The 5,797-nt window shown below is 41.6% G+C and overlaps 1 pseudogene; it reads right to left on the reverse strand.

The window, feature by feature from the left end:
• Nucleotides 1-2,592: 2,592 nt before the first annotated feature.
• On the reverse strand, nt 2,593-5,622 carry LOC102001346 (annotated as a pseudogene).
• Nucleotides 5,623-5,797: the final 175 nt, after the last annotated feature.

Consider the following 5,797-nt stretch of genomic DNA (forward strand, 5'->3'; position numbering starts at 1 on the left):
GAATGTTTTCCCTAAACAGTGGAGCAAAGGGGATTTCTGGATATGATACTTGGGAGATCTGCCTATTTCTCAGCTTCCTCTTTGAATAAATCCACTTCTGAATGTGCTCACAACTTTAAAGCAGAGACATTTGGGCTACATTATTATCTCGACGTTTTAAGATACCCAAGTTATAATAATACCTAAGTTATAATAATATCAGAAAGAAATGCCTCTAGCATGATCCTACTTTACAACACTGTCTGAGTCCTGAGTGCTGGTATTACAGGAATACAGTATCACACCCATCTTGAAAACTAAGTTTGCAGGACAGTATTGTACAGCAACTACTCCGACCTGAGGGTCTCCTTCCTGATCTGAGGTGACTTAGTAACTCCTTGTGTAGGTGAGAGGTACATGCTTAAGGCCTTTCAGCAAAAGGGAAGATATGTGCTGATAATGCAATTTAGATCCTGTTGCAAAATGGCCCAGTTTCTCTATTTCCACAGTAAGCCTGGTATAAGCCACATTCCAGTTCATGCAAGGACACCGATCACACCGGTGCTGTCCTCACATTTGTTCTGTCAGACTGGGCAAATCTCTCCTCCAGGTGACAGGATTTGCTTTACCTTGGTTCTGAACCAAGAATCAGGTATTTACTGGCATAATAGACAGTAACAAATGTCATTAAAATCCATGCACTCTCTGTTTATTTTTTTATACTCTATGGAGGCCAAAAATAGTTGCAAGTGAAACTCTTTTTCTCAGCCAGTAACTTCTAGTGAGTATGAGGGAGGGCTGTTCCTACACTCTCAGAGCCTCCTCATGGGTCTCCTTTATTTTTTCATCCTGTCTATTTACAAAGCACTTGGGTCCTTACCATGACTTGTCATCTTTCTGACTTGAAGATAACCTTGTGGATGATGCAGACTGATGCTTCACAGAGCTTTCAGAGCAGCAGATACACACTGAGCGCGTGACTGAAGCTCACAGAGCAGTAAGTTCTTTTGCTCATACTTCTTTTCAGCACAGGCATTGTCCCTTCCTTCATCATCCATGCAGACATCACTGTCCACTTGGTCCCAGACCAGAACTGACTAATGTTGCCCACTGGTTCCTTGACCGGACTGAGCAAGACACGCTGGCAGCACATCAACTGCAGCTTTCTATACTTCAGGGAGTATTACTACCTGCTTGGGATGAACAATGATAAATATTCTGCTATCTTATATGAAATCAGTTAAATTTCCTCCCTTGAGCACTGGTGTCTAAGTCATTAAGAGAGAATCTGAAGTGTGAGATGAGGGTCTGTGGCCTGGAAAGGGTGAAAGTCGAGGAAAGAGAATTTCTGAAGTGGTTTAGCTGCAGAGATGGGAGGGAGAGAGGCTGTCCCTTACAGAAAAGAAGAATTCAGAGAAAATAGCAAATTACCAACTTATGAATTACAAACCTTGGATCAAAGGTAGGTCAGATATCCCCAGTGAGTCACCCAGGGTTTGTAGAACTCTCTGGAAACTCTCTTTGGTACTGGCTATGATGGCCATGTTTGTTCTTACAGTCTACCTTGGCAGTTTGGGAAATCCTGAGAAAATGATGCATTTTCCCCTGAGGGTCCTATGGGACCACTGAGCATCATCTCACTTGTCAGTGTTGGTTCTCCTAAGTCACTGCTTTCCTTCCCAGAGTATCTTCTCCTGTCAGTAGTGAGCCAATGAATTCCTTTGGAAATTAAGATAAAATAACTTCCCTCAGTACCCAAGAAAAGAGAAGATGAATTGCATACACAACATTAATACATTACTACTATGATGCAAATTTAGCAAGCATACAATGCTTCTTCCTGGAATTGAGTAAGACACTTTGTTATAGAATATATGTGTCTGTGTGTGTCTCTCTGTGTGTGTGTCTTTATTTTTTCCAGACTAAAGGCTAGTTTTATTTTCTCACAGTTCTTTTTTGTCAGGAGCCATTTCCTCCTAAAATCATTGCAGGAACCATCATCCTGGGGAGTCTACAGAAAACCCCACACGCATAATTGTGTAAGGAATCGTTCTATTGACAGAGCCTACCCCACACCCAAATTGGCTGTTAATGGAGAGCTATCTGTTAGCGGAACCCACCCCACATTCCAAACTATCTAGAGAACTAGGTGTGTCAACTCGTGACTTTCTGGCCTAGGTGACCTGACCGAAGGTAACCTCCTGGACCATGTGACCAAGGTGAACCTGGCAAGAGCCCAGGCCCCTGTGCCCACCCCCCAACTCCTTACCTTATATAAGCTGTACCCCATCTCTAATAAAAGGAGGCTTTGACAGGAACCCCCGATTAGCCTCCTTCTTGTCTCCTAGCTCATATCTTCTAGATAGTGCCTCTCCGGGACCCTGGAATAACAGACTGCAGGGTGGATTACAACCCCTAGACTGAGTAGCCCACCCAAAAGTGGTTTACACTTTTTAATACATCTCAATTCTGAAATATGCCAACATGTCATGTTTCTACAAGATGAACATTAGACTGATTACATAGCAAAATGTCTTTATGAGTCTTTGGTTGGAGTAAATAGGAAACAGGAAATCTCAGAGAAGCCTGTGTAAGCCAGCCACTAGAGTTTTGTCATTTCAGATTGTAGTATAGCTTCCTGTTCATAAGATATCCTCTGGAGTCTTCATATTCTTCCTATGTCTCAGCCTGCCATTCTTCTGAAGTCTTTTGCAGGTTCAGCTTTGCCCCCAAGGAGACAGGATCACCAATTCTTGTCATATTTGCAAAGAGAGTCGTGTTTGGGCTACCCACACACCTCATGCCTAGAGCATGACACCATTCAACAAAGTGCCCCTGGAAGGCCTTTGGAACTTGGTAGGTGTAGTTTCCACAAATCTTAGAGTTGTAATTGATATTCGGGCCATGAAGATTATATAGACAGTGGGGGATGGGTTTGACATTCCAGCCTAGGGCAGGTTTGGGATGTTGTAAATGATTTCTTTGTCTTTATCTTCTCTTCAGTTCTCAGTGGCTTATTCTTCTCTTTCTTCTTGCTCTTCTTCTGTCTCGGCTTACTTTTGCTGTACATTTTCATGAGTGAGCTGTCACTATTCCCCCAAAATCTCCACGTATCCATAATTTGGACTTCCAGAAAAGCAGTGTCTTTGTTCCTTTCAGTGTCTTTTTTGTGCCCTTTGGTTTGGGACTTTTGGCTCTCAGAGTGGTATAGAGTGACTCCAGTGACTTCTTATTGGTGCTGCTTAGCCTGAAGTGGCTCTTCTAAGGTCTCACTACAATTCATACATAAAGTTACTGGTGCAGATTTCGACTTTTCCAGACCCAGGAAAGCCAACCACCGCCCCTAGAAGGAGAATTTAGAGAGGCAAGATAGGTTCTAGCATGGGTCAAGACACTACTTGTCTCTTTCAGCCATCCTTGAGAGGTACCATTATCCCAAAATTCTCAGGGCCAGTCTTAATCTTCCCAAAGAGCAAATTTATATCCCGAAGGGGTTTCTCCCTTTCTGCGCAATAATGGATGTACTCCAACAGTGTCTCCAGGTATCTCTTATACTCTGCAGCCTTTCTTCCTTTAGGAATGTCAAATAACTTGTCAAATTTACCAAGTATGTGATGCAATCCAGTTTCTCAGATGCCATCTGGTTAATGTAGTTGAGGTAGCACTCGTGGAGATCAAGATCATAACCATATCCCTCTTCATCTGTGAACTCCATGAAGTTTTGTCCCTCCTCACTTAGATTCTTCTAAGCTTCAGGCGCTACTCAGATTCCACTGACATTGCACACAGATCTCATTTGGTTGTTTCCAGTGAATTTTTTCTTTCTGTGTCAGTATATTATAGTATTCAGAAAACTCATCAGGTCCTAAAATAGCATTGAATTTCTCCTTTTATATTCCATATTTATCATCATACAAACCCCTGAGGTTCCCACTGACATCCATGTACATATCTTTCATGGCTCAAGTGCAGAGATCAGGAATGACCTCGTCCCAAAGCATGGATTTTTAGTAAGCATCCCTCTGGCAATGATGTCCATGAGCCATTCCTTCTCCTCATGATATCTCTGTTATTTATTGCTCCAAAGTTATCTCAATTTTTCCCTGACTGTGGCACTTAAATTCAGACCACCAATAAGACCAGGATATAGTTCAGTGGCCACAGACCAGGTGTCACAGTCCTTGAGATTCAGGCATGAAACCGTCCAATCCCAGTGTTGATTCTAGTTTCACATTCTTTGGGATTTCCATTTAATACGGGAGGCAAGAGACAAGATGTTAATTATACCTACATCTAATGGAAAGTCTCTGCCCTCATATGTGTGTGTCTGTGAAAAGACAGTGAAGGCTCAGACTCTGCTGAAACAGGTGAGCTGTCCTAACTTCTTTTTTTTTAATATTTATTTATTATGTATACAATATTCTGTCTGTGTGTATGCTTGCCAGTCAGAAGAGGGCACCAGACCCCATTATAGATGGTTGTGCGCCACCATGTGGTTGCTGGGAATTGAACTCAGGACCTTTGGAAGAGGAGGCAATGCTCTTAACCACTGAGCCATCTCTCTAGCCCCCTGTTCTAACTTCTTGACTCTACACTGAAGATTCAGATTATCTGTGTGGTCTTGATATGTCATGACAAGGTGGAGTGTCACGTGGAAGCTTTTTTGTTTGTTTGTTTGTTTTGGTTGGTTGGTTTTTTTTTGAGACAGGGTTTCTCTGTAGCTTTGGAGCCTGTCCTGTAATTCACGCTGTAGACCAGGCTGGCCTCAAACTCACAGAGTTCTGCCTGCCTCTGCCTCCCTGAGTGGTGGGATTAAAAGCGTGTGCTACCACTGCCCAGCTTATGTGAAACTTTTGCATCAGAACTTTGTCTGTCTGTCTCTCTCCCTTCCTTCCTTCCTTCCTTTCTTTCTTTCTTTCTTTCTTTCTTTCTTTCTTTCTTTTTTTCTTTCTTTCTTTCTTTCTTTTTCTTTCAGAAAGGGTTTCACTATGTAGCTTTGGTTGTACTGGAATTAACTATGTATGCAACAGTGGCCTTGAACTCACAGAGATCTACCTGCCTCTCACTTTCCACTACACTATCAGCATTTTCTGTTACATATTTGTCATAGTGAAAGAAAAGCTCCAAAATCAGTGATATCTTAGAAGGTAGTGTATGTAAATGTGCCAAGGATAACCAATGACAAAAATTTTATACATAAAAAATATAGACGAGAATGCACCTATGGAAATCAAGAAACCTCATAGAGGAGGCACCTGGGAGAAGCTATGTTCCAGGATAGTGAGGTGTCAAGACTGCAAATCTCTGAGATTCTCATTTAAAAATTAAAAATGGTCAGTTTAAAATTTCCAGGGATGTAATTAACTTTCTATGTCCTCAAACACTTCAATTTCCTATGCAACAGTGCTCACAGAATTATTTTATCAATAAGTCAATTAACCATAGCAAACTAATGCTAGAATACACAGGATTTTTAACTCCAACTGCTTTATAAAGTAGATCCATTATCTGTTTTAGTCTAAACACAGAGTAAAAGTATTCTGTGTTGGCATGGATTTCAGATTCCTGATCAGGATCTCTATCATGGAGTATCTTCACAATTACTGTTATGTTGAATTTGTGTCTTCTTCCATCTTGTTCCATATACCTTCTTCACCCTGAATGAGGTCTGAGTATGCAGGATGAGGATCTGGTGACCTTGACAACATGATTTATTTATGATAGCCTAAAATCCTGGGTGCTCACTGGGAAAGTGAAGTTAATGAAGTAGACAAGCACTGTCAGCAGAAGTCCATGGTGAGACAGATTTACAAGGAAC

The sequence above is a fragment of the Microtus ochrogaster genome, unplaced genomic scaffold (genome assembly GCF_000317375.1).
Source record: "Microtus ochrogaster isolate Prairie Vole_2 unplaced genomic scaffold, MicOch1.0 UNK123, whole genome shotgun sequence".
Lineage (NCBI taxonomy): Eukaryota > Metazoa > Chordata > Mammalia > Rodentia > Cricetidae > Microtus > Microtus ochrogaster.